We start from the raw sequence: 22,098 nt of genomic DNA, 5'->3' as shown, positions 1-22,098 counted from the left end.
GTCCGCAGACAGCTTCTGTGTCATGTGGCCAGCATGACTAAGCCGCTTCTGGTGAACCAGAGCAGCGCACGGAAATGCCATTTACCTTCCCACCGGAGCGGTGCCTACTTGCACTTTGATGTGCTTTGGAACTGGTAGGTTGGCAGGAGCTGGGACTGAGCAATGGGAGCTCATCCCGTCGAGGGAATTCGAACCGCTAACCTTCTGCTCAGCAATCCCTAGGCTCTGTGGTTTAGACCACAATGCCACCAGCGTCCTCCTAGCCCTAACCCTATCTTAGAAGAATTTCCAACCAGATGTTGTTGGTTTACAACTACCTTTACCTCAAGGGAAAGACCCCGCCTTTCTGGGATATCATTAGGGGTCAAGGGTTGAACCCAGATGAAAATGGCAGATAGATGGTTGAAGGACCCTGAGTGAGAGGCAGGTAAGATCTCCCAGGGTGCGAGACTGAGTGAAGAAAAGAAAGATCCCAGGTGAGAACTGGGAAGGTCTATCATTTTCTGTGGGAGGCCAGAATTAAAGCTACCTTTGTGTGGGGGAATACAGTGTATTTTAGATATCCTGCTGTTTGTTTATTTATTTATTTATTTGTCTCCCTTATTTTTAAGCTGTTGCTGTTAAGAAAATATGCATGTTATAATGTAATACTTACTATAATTGTTTATATAATTGTTTTGGTGTTTATGTTATCTAAATATTTTGCAGGGACATTTGAGCTCTGTGTTGCAAACTGAACTCTGGTCTTCTGGTGAAGGATGGTCTATCAGTTTAATAACTAAATCATTCCCAGCCATTGGCCATCCTGGCTGGGGCTGATGGAAGCTGGTGTCCAACAAGATCTGAAGGGACACAGGATCCCCACTCAGTATGAAACCTCTTCAGGTATTCAAACCTTGGTTGAGGAGAGTGCAGGATGAGACTTTGGGCCCTACCAGGCCCTATGCAAAGCTTGTCTGAGGCCTGGGCCAGGAGTCTTGTTAGAATAAAGTTCTAAAGGTAAAGGGACCCCTGACCATTAGGTCCAGTCGTGGCCGACTCTGGGGTTGCAGCGCTCATCTCGCTTTATTGGCCGAGGGAGCCGGTGTACAGCTTCCAGGTCATGTGGCCAGCATGACTAAGCCATTTCTGACAGACCAGAGCAGCACACGGAAACACTGTTTACCTTCCCGCCGGAATGGTACCTATTTATCTACTTGCACTTTGACGTGCTTTCGAACTGCTAGGTGGGCAGGAGCAGGGACCAAGCAACGGGAGCTCACCCCGCCGCGTGGATTCAAACCGCCGACCTTCTGATCGGCAAGTCCTAGGCTCTGTGGTTTAACCCACAGTGCAGCCTGCGTCCCTTCCTGAGGATACTGGGGGCTGAATTCAGGACCTTCTGTATGCAGAGCAGGTGTTCTACCACTGATGACATTCTACCATGTTCTACCACGTGGGTGGCGCTGTGGTCTAAACCACTGAGGCTCTTGGTCTTGCTGATTGGATCCCCGTGATGGAGTGAGCTCCCCTTGCTCTGTCCCAGCTCCTGCCAACCTAGCAGTTCAAAAGGACGTCAAAGTGCAAGTAGATAAATAGGTACTGCTGTGGTGGGAGAGTAAACAGCGTTTCCATGCACTCTGGCTTCTATCATGGTGTTCCATTGCGCCAGAAGTGGCTTAGTCATGCTGGCCACATCACCCAGAAAGCTGTCTGTGGACAAATGTCAGCTCCCTCTACCTGAAAGCGAGATGAGTGCCACAACTCCATAGTCACCTTTGACTGAGCTTAACCGTCCAGGGGTCCTTTACCTTTACGTCCTTTTCTAACTGTTTTATTGATGATTTGTCAGTTATTTCATATGATTTATGCTGTGTTCTGTTATATTACCCCTTTACCTTTACCACTGAAAATGTATGATCTCCACAGGCTAGGATATCCAATACTTCCTTGGATATGAAATATGCTTCTTACCCATTTTGATTTTCTATTGAATACTGCTATACTTTTGTCTTCAGGTGGAAACAGAGCAGAACCAGGATTGGATAAAACAACTAAAGAAGACTTTAGTTTAGCTGGAATTCAGAAGAGCTGGAACACAAAGCAGATCAATCCAGAGGGACAATCTATATAGTTGTAAGGTATTCTATTTGTATTTTTGGAAAGCAATAAATTATGCTTATGCTATAGTCATACGATCTGTACAGACCAGAGTCTCTCAGAATAGAAAATAAAATGTAGAATGTCCTTGGATGAAGTGTTCCTGATGTTCTGATTATTTTGTTTAAAAACATTATAAAAGAGTCTTTCTTAATGGTGACTCCTGACATTTTGAGATCTGTGCTTGTTGCTCTCCAGAGAGTGAATAATACGTGATATTTTATATCTGCTTCCAGTCAGCTATAAAATGTAATCTTTAATAAAACTGTCATTCCAACTTTCAGTGCTTGGTGGAGTTGAGTCATGTTCTGTCTCTGCGATACTGAAGGAAGATGAAGGGGCCTTGGATTCGTTTGGAAAGCAAGCAAGTCATAGCGGCAGTTTGCCTTTCAGCTGGAAGCATGATGATTTAATCTGGCCAAAGAACCCCTCCCAAATGCTAAACTTGACCTCCTAATGTCAGACTGTAGACAGTATCTGCACGAGTCAGTCTCGGAACTACGGCTCATTTGTCTTGTTCTGTGACAGCATGGCTGTTTTCCAGGTCTGAGAACATGGGTCACTTTGGTCAACTACGTTATAGAGCACTAGCTCATAGAATCTGGGCTGGAACAAAAGGAGACTTATTCAGCATAACTTTGCTGGAGTGGTTGGTTTTTTTTCTCCTTGTTTCAAAAAGTTCCAATGCAGGAAGGAAAGGTGGCAAAGGTTTGTGTGTGTGTGTTTTCACAATTGTCAGGAACGAGGCCAGAAAGAGTATTGATATCTGATTGTGGGGGCAGAGTATAGTCATTACAGCTAGTACCCACTGCTAGCCGTAACCTCCATGAATTTTCCCCACGTGGAGAACTGGTGTGCAACACAGTCTCATCCTTCTGGGAGAGCCTATGAGCACTGTGAAGGCCACAGATGCCACAGCAGAACTTTCTAGGTTCAATCCCCATCATCACTAAGTAGGACTGAGAATATCCCTGGTTGGAAACCCTTGAGAAGGAGCTGTCAGTCACAGTAGACAATGGACCAATGGTTTGACAAGGCAGCTTCCTGTCTCCCTATGTTCCTAAAAGAAATTTGATTGCTTGACTAATTCCCGCGCCCCCCCCCCCAGTGGAAAAAAGACACATGACACAATTATTAAGGTTAATGGGCTAAATAAGGCCACAGCTTTATTGGTTACAGGTGATGAGCGGTATTGGCTTAGGCATTGGTCCTAACCGACGATATCCAGCTTCAGCCCATCCGCTTGAAGTCCGAGAAGGGTTAACCACCAGTAGGGGGAGTCCTGTTGATGCACATCAACTAGGAACTCCCCCGGGGTCACCGCTCGGGGGCGTGCCTTAGGCCCTCACCTCCATAGGCTTCGGACAAGGCCACACCCCCCTGAATCCTTTATCGGACTACCCTTCAATATGTGGGGCAGGTGATGGTGCTTCCTCCCCTCTTCCACCTACAAAACAATACCAACGACTAACCGCCACTCGAGCAAAAGCTTGCCGCCAATACCCTCAGACCTGCAACCAATCCCTAATCCCAGAAGTGATATCATCCAACCAAACATCATTTCCAGCATCAGTAGAGGGCCACTTTGCTGAAGTGGATGTTGGGGTGGTCAGTGAACAGCTGGTAGGCAAGAAAAGAGGGAGACCCTTGGCCACACCTGCATTAAATAGGGCAGGTCATGCCCCCAGAGCCAGCCGATTGGCTGGCCAGGGGGTGACATGGCCGGGGATTCCTCCAATCGTGTGGGGGGGTGCAGCCTGCAACCCCACCTCCTCTGCAGGGTGTAAGTGGCTTTCCCTCACCCCCACCTCCATCTTGAATCAAAGTTCTCTACTGAGTTCTCTTCTGCTTACACATACCGGAGAGCAAGTCCAATTTCTCCAGACAACTTTCATCTCAGCATTATTTAACAGCAGGAAACAAAATATTTTGTGCCGGGAAAACAAATGGGGTGTCCGTGTATCAAATATATTCCGGAGGCGTCGTTTTGCACTCTATTTTAATAAGCTTATTAACCGAGCAAAGATTTCCCTTGCTCTCCCAAATGTTAATTGCTGAAAGAGACATTATTGACATGACAGACTAAAGTGTTTGAACCACCGAAACCATGAAGTGGAGCTGCGCTGCTGCCGCAAATGAGAAGCAAATAGATCCAAATGTTCATAAACAGGGTTGCCACATTGCACATGGATTATCGATGCAAATGGCCCTTACCGTTTTGCGAGTGTTTGTGCTCATTTTTAATATGCAAATTGTTTAGCTGGAGCAGTAATCCATACAGGCATCAGTGAAGCTGTTAAGCATCTACAGAGTAAATACATATTTAATGAAGTGAGAGGAGGCTGAGTTACAGCAGTTTAAGTTCAGGAAAAAGTCTGAAATACATAAGAGCATTAAAAGTCCTGGTGGTTCAGGGCAGATTTCAGGGATCATGAATGAGGAAAGGACTGCTGCCCCCAAATCAAAGGTCAGAGACATGTTGTCTGCAGCAGAGGAAGGGAAGACATAGCCATTGTGACTAGTAGCATAGCTGTCAACTTACAGATTTGAAAATAAGGGACCAGCAGCCTCGAAAATAAGGGATCAGCAGCCAAAATAAGGGATCAACAATTACTTTGATAAAATATATATTTTGTTGCGTGCAAATGGCTTTAGATACCTATTAGGTCCATAAATTACCATACAGCATATATTCAACACACAAAAAAGCAACAATTTGTTGTTGACAAAGCACAGCTGGACATAGAAAGGGCCCCATTACCTTCAGTAGCTTATTTAAGGGACATCATCAATAAGGGACAGCAGCTGGACATGGCGCTGGGATAAGGGACTGTCCCGCCAAATAAAGGACGCTTGACAGCTATGGCTAGTAGTTACTGACAGTCTGTTTCTAAAATGTGCAGAGGCCATTGCAAAAATGCTTGCTGACCTTCTACAATTCCAGAGGCTTCTTAGGTCGGTCATTTCCTCAGTTAAAAGTTTGGTAAATGATACTTACGAAGGATAAATTAAAGGCTGAAAATGTCGGCAGAGATGTACAATTAGAGTGGATTTTTAACCTTTGATGAGAGACTTCAAAGACTAGCTCGCTTCTCCCCCCCAAAAAAACATGAAAGGGGTGTCCAATAAAAAAATGTGAAGGATAATCTTATTTTGCTACATCAGCACCCATCTGCGTTGTAATGAGAAGCCAACTTGCTGTTTCCTGGCTCCGATATTGCATATTAATTTCATCTGCATGTATAAGTGCATAATGCCTCAACCCCTAATTTTGTTAAAAGTATACTTACAGTTGCTCATCTCCTGAAAATAGTGCATTATTTGTTAATTTTATTATGCTCAAGGCCACTTCAGAATAAACACTGTTGTTGTTCTGCCGTAATCCTTGCCTCTGAAAGGATTCCTTTTTGCACTGCAGATTTCAGATGGATGCATCCCAATATTAATGTTTTCTGAAAACGCAGATAATGGAGACTTAAAGCAACATGCAGATGTTTATGGAAACCAGATGAGCCACTTAAACTATTTAGAACTTTAGTCTACATGATTGATAAGGTTGAGTACCTTAAGAATATAGGAAGAGCCTGGTGGATAAGGCCAGTGGCAAGTCTAATTCAACCATCCTGTTTTTACAGTGGCAACCAGAAAGGTTTGTGGAAACCCATGAACACAAGTTGGGAGGGGTGGCTAACACCCCAGAGGACAGGATCACACTTCAAAACGACCTTGACAGATTAGAGAACTGGGCCAAAACAAACAAGATGAATTTTAACAGGGAGAAATGTAAAGTATTGCACTTGGGCAAAAAAAAATGAGAGGCACAAATACAAGATGGGTGACACCTGGCTTGCGAGCAGTACATGTGAAAAGGATCTAGGAGTCTTGGTTGACCACAAACTTGACATGAGCCAACAGTGTGACGCGGCAGCTAAAAAAGCCAATGCAATTCTGGGCTGCATCAATAGGAGTATAGCATCTAGATCAAGGGAAGTAATAGTGCCACTGTATTCTGCTCTGGTCAGACCTCACCTGGAGTACTGTGTCCAGTTCTGGGCACCACAATTCAAGAAGGACACTGACAAACTGGAACGTGTCCAGAGGAGGGCAACCAAAATGGTCAAAGGCCTGGAAACGATGCCTTATGAGGAACGGTTAAGGGAGCTGGGCATGTTTAGCCTGGAGAAGAGGAGGTTAAGGGGTGATATGATAGCCATGTTCAAATATATAAAAGGATGTCACATAGAGGAGGGAGAAAGGTTGTTTTCTGCTGCTCCAGAGAAGCGGACACGGAGCAATGGATCCAAACTACAAGAAAGAAGATTCCACCTAAACATTAGGAAGAACTTCCTGACAGTAAGAGCTGTTCGACAGTGGAATTTGCTGCCAAGGAGTGTGGTGGAGTCTCCTCCTTTGGAGGTCTTTAAGCAGAGGCTTGACAACCATATGTCAGGAGTGCTCTGATGGTGTTTCCTGCTTGGCAGGGGGTTGGACTTGATGGCCCTTGTGGTCTCTTCCAACTCTATGATTCTAAGAGCATTCTCCTATCCTGCAAAGCGTGTTCTCCTTCATGGAGAGCACGTGTTGCAGTGGGGTCTAGCAAGACACCCCCTCTTGGTTGCTGGGCTGCACCGTTTGGATGGCCGTGACTGTGATTGGGCCAATTTGGGTTGTTGGGGAGATTTTGATGTTACAGTTTAGAGGGTTGGCCCGAAGGTTATACATTCTTGGCACGCAGCTTGCTACAGTCTCTTTTGCTGCGTGCAACGGATCACCCGCCCACCCGCCCTAGAGTAAGGGGTTGTTGCCTTGACCTTGCTATGCCTGTCATGGGGTTGTCTGCTTTTGGGGCAGGGGCCTGGTAGGAATTTTGTCCATTTGGCAGATTGGCTGGTGCCATTTGGTTTTTGCCAACTGCATAGCAAATCGTCAGTTGTAAGGTTGCGGTTAGGCATTGGTTAAAATGTGGTTGGTGGAGGGGTAAGAGTTGGCTGTGCCTGCCCCTCCAATGCTGCTGCTGCAAGGGAATTCCATTAAAGGAATCCAGGGGTTTGCCATGCTTTTGTCCAAATCCCTGGCAAGGGGCTTGGGCCTGGGAGCATGCGGGGAGAGGTGACGGTATGGTGCCCAGCCCCATTCTCTCCCCAATATTGTTTTCCCTTACTGGCTTTCGCTGGAATCCTGAAGTCAGTTCTGTCCCAGGGCGGGGACAGATAGTCGTAACCAATGCCTAAGCAACCACTCACATTATGTATTTTAAAGTTGTGGCCAAAATTATGCCAAAAACCTTAAACAAAAATTCTGTGTGAATTGTGAATTATTTAGGGGGTGGCTTGGGGACCTCAACATGCAACTGGTATTCAGAAACATGGATACCTCTGACACACAACCTTGACTGTAATGTTCTTCTAGGAATGTCTCCCAGATTCCAGAGGGGGAAAAGGCCAGGTTCACACCTGAAACTGGAGACGGGTCCATCAACCACAGTCTGTCTTCAGTCAGTCCTCACTTGCATGCATGCCTGCCTTCTTACTTACAACCAACCAACCAACCAACCAACCAACCAACCAACCAAGGAGGTGGCCCAACCTCTTCCTCCTCAGTCTCACCGATGCACTTGTAGAACTCTGCAGAGAGCAGGGTGGGAACAAAACTAGAATTAATTGGCTGTTTGCCATTGGCTCTGCCTTACACTCTACCTTTCCCAATGGGCATGGTTGAGTGGCCAACGAGGACCAGATCATCAAGCAATATCTTGCATGAAGGAGTGTCTCCACCCCCATCATTCTACCCGGACACTGAGGTCCAGCACCGAGGGTCTTCTGGTGGTTCCCTCACTGCAAGATGTCAAAGAGACATGGAATCCCTTCATGGATCACTGCCTTGTCGTGGCAAAGGGGCTTGAATAACTCAGAGAAGCTATGAGATATGCCATGCAGGGCCACCCAAGATGGACAGGTCATAGTGGAGAGTTTTGACCAAACGTGATCACCTGGAGCAGGAACCCGCAAGCCACTCCAGTATCTCTGCCAAGAAAACTCCATGGACAAAGACAACAGGCATATAAAAGTCTCCTCCATTACCATACCCCAATGAGAGTGTCACTTCTCATTGACCTAGCCCACCCCCACCCCAAATCCCAGCCTTTGGCCCCTTATTGGGGAGAAATGCCTTGCTTCAAATCCAGGAGAACCCATGGTTTCGAGGGAATGTCGCCCAACCCCACTTGAATACAAATACCATGACTGAACTGATGGATTGATGATATGTCATGTGACATCATTGTGCAAGTTGTTTCCCTGCCTCCTGCCTTGCCTCATTGGCTGGTTGGGATGCAAAGAGGCACAGCACAGTGGTACCTCGGTTTACAAACTTAATCCGTTCCAGAAGTCCGTTCTTAAACCGAAACCATTCTTAAACCGAGGCACACTTTCCCTAATGAGGCCTCCCCCCGCCGGTGCCCTTCCACTGTTTGGATTCTGTTCTTAGAGCAAGGTAAAGTTTTTGCAGAGTTCGTAAACCAAATCATTCATAAACAGGACTGTTCTTAAAGAGAGGTACCACTGTATATGGTTTGTATGATCTGCAGCATCAATTCGCTGCTCTCCTATAATGCTGTGATTGACCCCAAGATATTAAAATATGACTCCTTCCTCCCTGACAAAAATCAAACTGCCTATTAGTCTTGATCATGCCTTGTTCCCTAGAAGAGTTAATTTAATACAGCCCCATTAGCATGTCTGCTGGGAAAGGGGAAGGTTTTCATATTTTCCCACTGTATTTGGCTATTATTACTATTATCCTGGAGAAGTTTGAGACTGAAATCAATCTTCCTGCTCCCAGAAACATTTGCGTTGCCTGTAACCGATAGGCGGGCACTTTCCAAATCAATCATGCCGCCTAGTAGAAGCCTAGTAGAAGTACTTGCAAATGTGACCAGAGGGCTTGTAGGATCTCTCATTACTCTCTGCAGTCAGTACTGCAATATTAGAATTTCCTTCCTCTGCTTTTTGGAAACCGAAGGCCAGTATTCACTCCAAAGTTATTATTATGTAAATGAAATAAATGGTTGCTGAAGACTTTCTCAGCAGAGGTAGATAGATCAGGCTTTCACGCCAAATGTAGATTTGTATGGACTCCTCTTCTTCCTACTTTGGACTTTCCTGGTCTGGACATTAACCACCAGGACCAGTGCTGTCACGCAGTATGGTGAGTTGATTTGATTTGGGCAGCCCTTGGATTGGGAAAGAACAGATGAAAGCAGGAATATTCATAGAATCATAGAATTGAGGAACTGAGAGGTCCCTGAGGGCTATTTACTCCATCTCCCTGAAATGCAGGAATCTCTGCTAAAGCATTCATGACAGGTGGCCACCCAACCTTTGATTGTTGTTGTTGTTTAGTCGTTTACTCATGTCCGACTCTTCGTGACCCCATGGACCAGAGCACGCCAGGCCCTCCTGTCTTCCACTGCCTCCCGCAGTTTGGTCAAACTCATGCTGGTAGCTTCGAGAACACTGTCCAACCATCTCATCCTCTGTTGTCCCCTTCTCCTTGTACCCTCCATCTTTCCCAACATCAAGGTCTTTTCCAGGGAGTCTTCTCTTCTCATGAGGTGGCCAAAGTATTGGAGTCTCAGCTTCAGGATCTGTCCTTCCAGGGCTGATTTCCTTCAGAATGTAGAGGTTTGATCTTCTCGCAGTCCATGGGACTCTCAAGAGTCTCCTCCAGCACCATAATTCAAAAGCATCAATTCTTCGGCGATCAGTCTTCTTTATGGTCCAGCTCTCACTTCCTTTGATTAAAAACCTCCAAAGAAGGAGAGTCTACTACCTCCTGAGGGAGACCATTCCACTGTCCAGTCATACTACCTTAAATCCACCTCTGTCTATACAGTGGTACCTCTGATTGCGAACAGGATCCGTTCCAGAGGCCCATTCGCAACATGAAAAGAATGCAACCTGCAGCAGTGCGTCTGAGCACGCACGGCTTGCAATTCGCCGCTTCTGCACATGCACATGACATAATTTTGCGCTTCTGAGAATGTGCGAGCGGCGAAACCCAGAAGTAACCCTTTCCGGTACTTCTGGGTCGCCGCGGTACGTAACCTGAAAGAACGTAACATGAAGCGGACGTAACTGTTAGGATATTTCCGTTCCACCTTAAAAGGGAGCAGGCTTTGTAAGTTAACAGAGTCTGCGCATGTTCTGTTCACAGGATGTTTATGTTTGCTGATTCCTTTCGATTTCAGTTGGCCAGAGACGCTGACACAGAACGGTCATGTTTTCCTTTGTTCTGTTCATCGTTAAATAAAGTCTGTAAATATTCTCTTCTGCTCTTCTGCGGTGCAAGCTTTCTGGCTGTGTTTCTGCTGATAAACAATGTGCACAAGCCTGGAATGTGGCAATCTATTTCTAAGGCTTCGTGTCGCTAACTGCTGGATCTGCCTGTCTACGGGAGATCGATGGACGTCTGGCAGACGGCTTGGGGCCATGATGGACAATATCTCCCTGGCAGTTTCCCAACAACAAGGTTATGGGCCCAGATTCACAGCACCTACAGGAGAGTAAAGCTGCAACAGACTGCGTTTGAGAGGTATGATGTGGGAAAAGCGAAAGAAGGGAGGCTTTTCTGTTTTACCTCGGACGGAGCCTTTGGAACTCCGGCAGCTTAATTGGCCTGGGAGCCAAGCCAGAGAGTTCGTGATTAATGGGCTGCCAAGATAAGGAGTCTCTGAAGTTAAAAAGGACTCACGGCTAAAGCAATAAGCTGGAAATGGAGTTTTTCCAAGCTTCTGGAGATGCTCAGTGCCTTAAGTTACATGGGCAGAATTATGAAACCTGGGCAAAATGGTGTGAAAGTTTGCTGCGTCAGTTTCGGGTGTGGCATACCGTGAGTGAGGCCCCCCCAGTTCCTCTGACAGAGAGATGGAAAGCCGATGATTCGAAGGCAATAGACGTAATAGTCTTATCCGTATCTCTTGAGGAAATTAAGACGCTGGCTGGCAACACCACTGCACGTGGGATGTGGAATGCTTTGATGAAAGCTCATTTGCCAGTCATCCCAGCCCAAGGTTTGACTGCATCGGAGGTCCTAGCTGTTTCCCAGAATGCGAGTGAATGCAGGGATGCTGAGGGCACCGGTTGCAAGCTGCAGGGGGAGCTGACCGTCACGTCATCCCAGGCAGCATTCCAGCCTCCAGGGGGAGCCAAGGAGTCGGCAGCTGAGAGCTCTGTTTCTCGTGAGAACCAAGGTCATCGCCTTTGCAGAGGCCGGAAAGGCAAAGGTAAACAGGCGTCTGCAGATGGCCAGGAGCAGAGGGAGGGTGAAGAGCCCGCGCCAGGGAAAAACAAAGCGTTGTTTACTGGCACAGCTTCACCAAAGGCTAAAGGCACATCTGCTGGCCAGGAGCAGCAGGGGGGCAAGCTGCAAAAGCCCACGCCAGTGGAAAACAAGGGTTTGCTTGCTGTAAAGACTGCTCCAACAGCCAAAGGCAGGTTTATTATCGATTCAGGTGCCAGCCGCCATATTTCGAAGGATCGCCACCTCTTTATCTCCTTCAAGCCTCAGGAAGGTGAGATCCACCTGGCTGATGGAAGGACGTTGCAAATTGCAGGAGAAGGGACTGTGAAACTTGCAAGTTTGCACACAACCATCAGCAGTGTACTTTATGTTCCAGACGCTGCAAGCAATTTGCTGAGTGTCCCGCAGCTTACTGGGCGTGGTTTTCAGATTTCCTTCAAGAGGAGCGTCTGTGTCATCAGTAAAGGCAAAGAGGACTATTTGCATGCAAAGTTTATGGATGGTTTGTTCCATATAACTTATGAGGACACTGCTGTTGTATCTAATGCTGATTCTTGTTGTGTTGCACAAACTAACAAAATTCTTCATGCAGGTTGCATTCACGATGCGCATCGAAGGTTTGGTCACCTCTCTTGGAAGGCACTGGCCAAGATGCCAGAGGTGGTTGAGGGTTTGAACATCAAACCCTGTAAATTTCACATGAAATGTGTATCTTGTGCAGAGAAGAAGGTGAAGGTTGCTCCAAAAGGCAAGGAGTCTAATGACATTGGCCGAGATGACAGGCAGAATCCGTGACCAACGAAAAGAGACGGTGGAAGAGGAGTGGAAAAAATTTAAAAGCTACCTTAAGGACTACTATAAACTTAATGAATGCTAAAATGTTGTGGTTGCCAGAAGCAAAAGGGTACAGGGATATAAGGTTAGACTATAAAAGAGGACTAAGATGATAGAGATTGGAAAGTAACAATTGGGAGTTGCTAGTTGAATTATGGACATTGGGATGCAGAGAGGGGGGGTATGGGGAAGTCCAAGAAAAGAGGTTCATGAAAATATTTTTGAAATTATGCGTGTATGTCTGTCTTTTTTAGTGTTTGTTTGTTTTTCTCAAAAATGTTGTAAAACCAATAAAAATTTTATAAAAAAAAAAAAACAAAAGGCAAGGAGTCTAGCAGGCAGGCTTCCAAGCCCTACCAGCTAGTGCATGCGGACCTGGTTGGTCCACTTGCGCCCTCTTTAGGAGGAGCAAGGTACTTCATGGTTCTAATTGATTCTTTTTCTAGGTACATTCATGTGTTTTTGCTCGAACAGAAATCGCAAGCGTTTCCGAAGTTTAAGGCATTCTGTGCTTGGTTGGAGAATGTGCACGGTAAACGTATTTCCTGTTTGTTTACTGATCGGGGTGGGGAGTTTACTTCTCAGCAGTTTGAAGCTTTCCTGACTGAGAAGGGAATCCAGCATGACATGTCAACGTCCAGATCGCCATGGATGAATGGGCTTGCGGAGAGAGCAAATCAAACATTGCTGCAAGGAATCAAAACCTTGTTGCATGATGCCAATCTCCCTGATAAGTTTTGGGGGGAGGCTTTGGGGAATTTGGTTTACAGTTTTAATCGCAGATTGTCATCACCCATTGGTTGTACCCCCTATGAGAAGATGTTTGGCAAGAAACCCAACACCAAACACATGAGAATCTTCGGTTCTGACATGTGGGTACACTCCCCACAAACCAACAAGCTTGGGAAGCATGGGGCACATGGTTTGTTCATGGGGTACGAGAAAGGTGCATACAGGGTATGGATGACTAACTCTAAGTCCATTAAGTTCACAAGGAGTGTTGAGTACAATCCTAAGTGGGGGGAAAATGTGGGGATTTTCCAGAGTTACCCAGAGGAGGATGAAGGTGATGTCAAGCAAGCAGCTAAAGCTGAGGAAGCTGCTGAGGATGAAGATGGTGATGATGATGATGATGATGATCAGAGTTCGGATTCCAGTTCAGTGGGCGGTGCTGCTGCTGGTGTCAGTGACAGTGATGACACAGCAGACTACCAGAGCGCAAAGGCCTCAGTCAGACCATCTGATGCGTCTGACAATGAACTGGAAGAACCACTGTTCACCATTGGTCACTTTTCTCCTAAGAAAGAGGAGATGAGTCCAGAAGACTTGCGTCTAGTACGTAGGTCTGAAAGGGCGACCAAAGGCAGACCTCCAAAGAGATTTGCTGATGAGTTTGCTAAGACAGCAACTGCTGTTCTTAGTAGCTCAGAGAAGGTGTGGGAACCTTCAAGCTTCAAAGAGGTCCAGGAGTTAACCTCTAAAGATGCTGAGCCTTGGCTTAATGCCATGAAGGCTGAAGTAGATTCCTTGAGCAGGAACCAAACTTGGGAATTGGTACCAGTAGTCCCAGGAATGAGACTGGTTGGCAGCAAATGGGTCTTCAAGACCAAGACAGACCAGAATGGCAAGGTAGTCAGACACAAAGCCAGATTGGTTGCCAGAGGTTTTTCACAGGTACCAGGGCAGGATTACCACGAGACCTACTCACCCACAGTCAAATATGAGAGCATTCGGCTGATGCTCAAGGTCGCTGCGGAGGAGAAACTGCATGTTTCCCACCACGACATTAATACAGCTTTTTTGTACGGGATTTTGGGGGAGGAGCTGTTCATGCTTCCACCTGATGGGATGGAGATACAGAAGGGAATGGTCTGTAAACTGCGGAAATCCTTATATGGTCTTAAGCAGAGTGCCAGGTGTTGGAACACAAAACTCACTGAGACGTTGCTTTCTCTAGGTTTTCACCAGGGCAAAGCTGATCCATGTGTGTTTGTCAAGGAGGAGGGGCAAAACAAACTGTATTGTTTAAGTTTTGTTGATGATCTTCTGATGTTTTGGAAGAATCAGGCTTTTTACCAAAGCACCCTAGCTCAACTGAAGGAGCACTTTGACATGAAGGATCTTGGTGAGGTATCCAACTGCTTAGCAGACATGCCAACAATCCTACGATTCAGGATTGGAAAGCTCTGAAGCGCATAGCCCGCTATTTGAAAGGGACTATGCACTACAGGCTGAGGTTCACCAGTCAGAAGACTGGAGGTCTTGAAATCTTTGCTGATGCAAGTTTTGGAAGTGACACCACGGATGGTACAAGCACTTCTGGAGTATGCTACATGTACAACCACTGCCTGTTTGACTGGTTGTGCAAGAAGCAGACGACAGTGAGCCTAAGTTCCTGTGAAGCAGAACTCAATGCTCTGTCATTTTCACTCATGGATTGTGAATGGTTGATGCAACTGTTTAAGGACATCGGGGTTTCTGTGAAATGTCCTATACAAGTGTATCAAGACAATAGCTCGTGCTTGGCTTTGCTGAACTCCGAGAGTTGCAAGCAGAGAACCAAGTACTTGCAGATTAAGCTACATCGTGCAAGAGAGTGTATTCAGAAAGGACTGATTCAAGTGTCCTACATGGCAGGAAATGAAATTCCTGCTGATCTGTTGTCTAAGGTTGTTAACAGAGAACAACTTAAGGTTTACACACAGAGGTTGCAATTGGGTTGAACCACAGGTACTACAGGTTACACGGAAAGGGGGAGGATGTTAGGATATTTCCGTTCCACCTTAAAAGGGAGCAGGCTTTGTAAGTTAACAGAGTCTGTGCATGTTCTGTTCACAGGATGTTTATGTTTGCTGATTCCTTTCGATTTCTGTTGGCCAGAGACGCTGACACAGAACGGTCATGTTTTCCTTTGTTCTGTTCATCGTTAAATAAAGTCTGTAAATATTCTCTTCTGCTCTTCTGCGGTGCAAGCTTTCTGGCTGTGTTTCTGCTGATAAACAATGTGCACAAGCCTGGAATGTGGCAATCTATTTCTAAGGCTTCGTGTCGCTAACTGCTGGATCTGCCTGTCTACGGGAGATCGATGGACGTCCGGCAGACGGCTTGGGGCCATGATGGACAATATCTCCCTGGCAGTTTCCCAACAGTAACATGGGGTATGACTGTATCTCACTCTCCTTTTCTGCAGACACTTGTAGCATAATGGTCCTGATCTCCCTGCAATTCGCTTTTGGACGCTTCAAATACAACCACCGTTAAAAATAATTACGCGCACAAGCCAAACCTTTTCTTCCCTCCATTATATCCAACCACTTAGTAATCTTCGGTAAGAGTGTAAATGTTAAAAGAGTTCTCCTGGCATAAATGCTCCTTCAGTAAATTATTCTGGAGCTTTTCAGCAATGAAAAACCTATTAGCACGAGATATAATTGTATTTCAAGGGATTTTAACTATGACAGCATTGCCTCTAACTATTCCACAAATGGGTATTAATCTTGGCCTTTGCCCATTAGTAGAATTTATATTTGTTTTTATGTATCATTTTTTAAAAAAGAAAAAAAAGTAGGTACAGCTTTGTTAAGCCCGTTTGACCTTGCGAAAATTCATTTTGCTGTCATGATGCCTGCTCAGAGTTGATTAGTGGAGGCAGCGGATGGAGAGAACTATTTCTCCCTTGCTCATTAAACAAGAACTGAGAGTCAACCAAATTGATTGGCAGCCAAGAAAAAGTCCTTCTGCCCACAACAACTGATAAACATCAGTGATGCTGGAGGGGGTGGGTGAAATGAACCCCCCCCTCCTGGGGGCAGGCTTTAAAAGGCACAACTCATTTTTGCTGAACTCCAATGTGACCTGAGCTGGTCACAACCTCCAGAATTAATATACATAACAGGATGTAACAATCCTTTGATTTTGCATTTCTCCAGTTCAGGTCTGAGTTTCGGGGAGGGGGGAGAGATACCCCAAATGCATATTGAGGGTGGTGAACACAGCACATGATATCATGGGCTGTCCCCTGAGCCTGCTAGATGACATCACAAGAGATCGTTGCCTTAGGAGAGCGAGAAAAATTCTCAGGGATGATTCACGCCCCGGCCAGCAGCTCTTTAATCTTCTACCCTTGGGCAGGTGATATAGAAGTATAATCAGTCGTACCAACAGGCTAAAAAACAGATTCTTTTTTCCATTTTTTTCAAATTTTCCAAAAAGTTTTTAAATGAACAAACAAATAAACAAACAAGCATAAATCTTCACCTTATTAAATCAAACTTAATTACATTGTTAAGTGACTTCCTCGTGTCTCCCTGGTTGAATTTCAGTCTATATCATTTTAATGGTTTTCCCAATTCTGAATTCTTAAGAAAATTAACTTAATCACTTAACATCTTTCTTTCTTTCAGAGTTGGTTGCAATATCGACAATTACATGAAACATATAAAGAAGACTGTAAGAAAGGATTTAGTTATACTAGATCTAGGTTTCAAACGGAAGTGATTGAAGGGAAAGTGAAATTACTGAAGGCTGCATATAGCATACTATTAGAATGGGAGACGAAAGATGAAGAGGTAAAATCAGTTCTGATTAAATGGGCACAAGATGTAGGTCACAATATTATGATGGAGGATTGGGTTAAATTATGGAAAACTGACTTAAAATTTACAGATTGTTCACTACTGAAGGAGAACTACATGAAGATGATGTACAACACCAGTGCAGCTAGGGAAAATGTACAAAACTAGCTCAAACCTATGTTGGAAGTGTAAGGAAAAGGAGGGAACATTTTATCATATGTGGTGGGATTGTAAAGTAATTAAAAAAAATTGGGAAATGATATACAATGAACTGAAGAAAATGTTCCATTTAACATTTGTTAAAAAACCCAAAGCATTTTTGTTGGGGATTGTAGGGAAAGACCTGCCAAAAAAGTTGAAAAACTTCTTCATGTAAGCGACAACGGCCGCGAGAGTTCTGGTAGCACAAGGATGGAAGACTGAAGAAATCCCAACTAAAGAATCATGGCAAGAAAAATTGATGGATTATGCAGAACTGGCAAAATTGACATATAAGCTATGGGACAAGGATAACTGTGACTTTAAGGATGAATGGGAACCTTTCACAAAGTATTTGAAGACGCAACAAAGTGAACTGGACTCCTTGGCAGGTTTTGAATAAACATCCACAATTTTTTACTGATAATAATTAGCTAAACAGTTGGAGGAGCTATACAACTCTGTAACATGCAGAAAATAGCATTATTGGAGAAACCAAAGACTGGAACTGAGGGAAGTTGGGGGGTGGGCTTTGTGGGGGGTGGGCTTTGTGGGGGGAGGGGGGAGGAAAAATGGGGGGGAATAAGGATATGTTTTTGGAAAATATGTTTTGTTATAACTTTGTTATAACAGAGCCAGTGTGGTGTAGTGGTTAAGAGCGGTAGTCTCGTAATCTGGGGAACTGGGTTCGCGTCTCCGCTCCTCCACATGCAGCTGCTGGGTGACCTTGGGCCAGTCATACTTCTTTGAAGTCTCTCAGCCCCACTCACCTCACAGAGTGTTTATTGTGGGGGAGGAAGGGAAAGGAGAATGTTAGCCGCTTTGAGACTCCTTCGGGTAGTGATAAAGCGGGATATCAAATCCAAACTCTTCTTCTTCTTCTTCTTTGAATTTAAAAAAAAAAAAACCTTTCTTTCTTTCCAGTTCGACATTAAACGTATTAATTCATCACGATACAAATTTAAATCCTAAACCTATCTGGTATTTAAAAAACAGTTTCTATCCATGGGCTGTTAGGCTGCTGAATGGAAAATAATATAGTGCAACTGACTTTCGGGGTTGGTGTGTTGTGCGACAAGAACACAGAGTGCAATGAGACTGAGTGTTTGTGGTGGGGGGGAGGGAGACTTGGTTAATTTCATTGTACACAGGTTGTACATTGACAATAAAGTTATTATTATTATTATTATTATTATTATTATTATTATTATTATTATTGATACATATCAAAAGTTGAAGCATTTGATTCTACTGGAATTATTTTAAATATGTTTTAATTATTTTATCACTTGTTGCTTGCCTGCATGGGTCCCTTTGGAAAGAAGGGGGGTATACATTTAATAAACAAAGAAATAAATAGTTTGTGATGAATTCAGTTTAGAAACTTTTACGTTGAGATAAAATGCATATTTGGAGGCAAGCTTAAATATAGATATTCCATACCCTCCAACATTTATCTGATGAAAATAGGGACGTCTCATTCCATAATGATAATTTTACTATTTATACCCCACACATATTAATTGATTGCCCCAACACTCTGGGCAGCTTCCAACACATATAGAAACATACTAAAACATTAAGCATACAAAAACATGAAACCATTCCCTATACAGGATTGCCTTCAGGCAGTTTGGGAGTCGGATAACTCCATTTGTTGTTGTTTAGTCGTGTCCGACTCTTCGTGACCCCATGGACCAGAGCACGCCAGGCACTCCTGTCATCCACTGCCTCCTGCAGTTTGGTCAAACTCATACTGGTAGCTTCGAGAACACTGTCCAACATCTCTTCCTCTGTTGTCCCCTTCTCCTTGTGCCCTCCATCTTTCCCAACATCAGGGTCTTTTCCAGGGAGTCTTCTCTTCTCATGAGATGGGATAACTCCATACCCTCCAATGTTTCTCAACTGAAAATAGGGACATCCTAAGGAAAAGTGAAAAGGACGCGGGGGCACTGTGGGTTAAACCACAGAGCCTAGGACTTGCCGATCAGAAGGTTGGCGGTTTGAATCCCTGCAACAGGGTGAGCTCCTATTGTTCAGTTCCTGCTCCTGCCAACCTAGCAGTCCGAAAGTACATCAAAGTGCAAGTAGATAAATAGGTACCGCTCTGGTGGAAAGGTAAACGGTGTTTCCGTGTGCTGCTCTGGTTCGCCAGAAGCGGCTTAGTCATGCTGGCCACATGACCCAGAAGCTGAACGCCAGCTCCCTCAGTCAGTAAAGCAAGATGAGCACCGCAACCCCAGAGTCGGTCACAACTGGACCTAATGGTCAGTGGTCCCTTTACCTTTAAGGAAAAGTGGAACAATCCAGGATCAAATCTGAAACTGGGATGGCTTCTCTAAATCAGGGATGTCCGTGGAAAATAGGGACACTTGGAGGGTCTGAGATTCTCATTTCAATCTTTTTCTTTTCCATTTGCAGATTAATGAGCAACAGGGGAGAATGGATTTATTGGCACCTACAAAAAATCTGGAATTAGACACCTGTCCATCCTAGCCCTATTTTGAGTCAAATCAGACCCTGTTTGAGTTTGCGACAGACTGAATATGCTGCATTTGAAATTCCTGTATAGAGCAGAAGGCTGGACTCGGCAATCCCTTCCAAGTTTCATCTGATGTGGAGGGGGTGTACAAAAACTGTTAGGGTTTTCCATGTCTTCCTTTCTTGGGAAACCCCCTCAAGATTTTTAGCATTGTTGTTTAGTCGTGTCTGACTCTTCATGACCCCATGGACCAGAGTACGCCAGGCACTCCTGTCTTCCACTGCCTCCTGCAGTTTGGTCAAACTCATGCTGGTAGCTTCAAGAACACTGTCCAATCTCACCCTCTGACGTCCCCTTCTCCTTGTGCCCTCCATCTTTCCCAACATCAGGGTCTTTTCCAGGGAGTCTTCTCTTCTTATGAGGATGAGGTGGCCAAAGTACTGGAGCCTCAGCTTCAGAATCTGTCCTTCCAGTGAGCACTCAGGGCTGATTTCCTTCAGAATGGATAGGTTTGCTCTTCTTGCAGTCCATGGGACTCTCAAGAGTCTCCTCCAGCACCATAATTCAAAAGCATCAATTCTTTGGCGATCAGCCTTCTTTATGGTGCAGCTCTCACTTCCATACCTCACTACTGGGAAAACCATAGCTTTAACTATATGGGCCTTTGTTGGCAAGGTGATGTCTCTGCTTTTTAAGAGGCTGTCTAGGTTCATCATCCAAAACAATACTGAAAAGCAAAGAGGAAGCAAGTGTCTCCAAATTACTGCAATCACTACACCACAGTCCTCCCTCTCAATGGGAAAAGGCAGCTACCTCAGCCACAGTCAGCCTCGCTCACAGAGTGATGCTCTGATCAGAGTGGAAGGGAGGATAAGTGTTCCAATCCTGGCATCCCATGAAACGGGAGCATGTTTAAGAGTTCCTGTGTGCTCAGTACAAGCAATGGAGAGCCACAACAAACAGGAACTGCCTGCTGCGAACTGTACATTTTCGTTTGGAATATTCAGTGATATTGTTTGCAGCTGCCACAGGCACTCATGGGTACCACATTCGAAACCCTTCTCCAGTCCCTGAAAGTTTATGCTGCTCTACGTATTATAAGAATTTTAAGGTCTTATATATATATATATAATGAGATCACGTTAAGGGTAGCCAAATTCTGTGCGATTGCCATAAAACTTAGGGAAGAAGCTGTGCTATCATAATGATTAAGGTTTTAAATGATGATTTTAGGTTATATGTTAGTGAATAAGTTTTAATTTATATATATATATATATATATACAGTGGTGCCTCGCAAGACGAAAACAATTTGTTCCGCGAGTCTTTTCGTCTTGTGATGTTTTTCGTCTTGCGAAGCATGGTCCGTCGCAACTGCGCCTCTTCAAGCGGCTTTAAGAAAAAAGCGCAAGACGTTTTTATCTTGCGAAGCAAGCCCATAGGGAAATTCGTCTAGCGAAGCAACGCAAAACCGAAAAACCCTTTCGTCTAGCGAGTTTTTCATCTTGCGAGGCATTCGTCTTGCGGGGCACCACTATATATATATATATATATAAATTAAAACTTATTCACTAACATATAACCTCGTTGCCTAGACACCCCAACTCTTACACGGGAAGACACCCGAAGACACCAAAACCTGCATTCCTGTACCCGTGAAAATCTACGAAAGCATATATATATATATATATATATATATATATATAACTGTTGCTATATATGTATTGTCCCTGTTATACCTAATTGCAAATTCAAATGTATCCCTATCGTGTTTTATGACTTCCTTGATATTGTATGTGGGCTGGAACTGGTCTGTGACCAAAATAATAAAATTCATTCATGTATATAAAATAGATGTTCATAAATGTACCAAGCAAACACATACAAATATGTAAACCACATGCCTGAAACTCACAGGAAAGTCCTGAAACAGTTTTCTCTCTCCCAAAATGACCTCAAATATTTCTCTGCAAGGTCGAAGGAAATGGGAAATCTCCCCATTGCCTCTGTGCTAACAAATCCTGCCTTTTTAATATATATATTAATATATATATATATATATATATATTTGTTTTCGTAGATTTTCACGGGTACAGGAATGCAGGTTTTGGTGTCCTCGGGTGTCTTCCCGTGTAAAAGTTGGGGTGTCTAGGCGACGTTTCGACGAGGTCTCACTCGTCATCTTCAGGCTGGTGCTTTCGGCTTCTTGTTACTGGAACAGAGCGGGATCTCAGTGTTTGAGTTCCTATAAATACTGTAGAGGGGTGTGGTGTATTGCCTCAAAAGTTCTGGGCAGAGGGGAAGTTCCCAGGCTAGTGTTCTTTTCTTCTTTTGTTCCTTAATTACTTGAGGGATATCTTGAGTGATTTCTTGAGTGATATTCTGAGTACCACTTAGGTGGGTCATTAGGTGTGGATTAGTTGCTAAAGCCTTCGTGTCTTGACCTCTTGAATTTGTGAAGAGTTTTTCTGGGAAGATGGCTGTACTGCACTTAGTTGTGCTTTGGCTTGGCTTCGTGTATAGGGGCGAGCTGTGGTTTTGTGCCCTGTGCCAGCCAGATCTGTGTAGGGAT

Source organism: Podarcis liolepis (genome assembly GCF_965112155.1).
Source record: "Podarcis liolepis genome assembly, chromosome: 3".
In the NCBI taxonomy this organism is placed as follows: Eukaryota; Metazoa; Chordata; class Lepidosauria; order Squamata; family Lacertidae; genus Podarcis; species Podarcis liolepis.
This window is presented reverse-complemented; position numbering follows the sequence as displayed.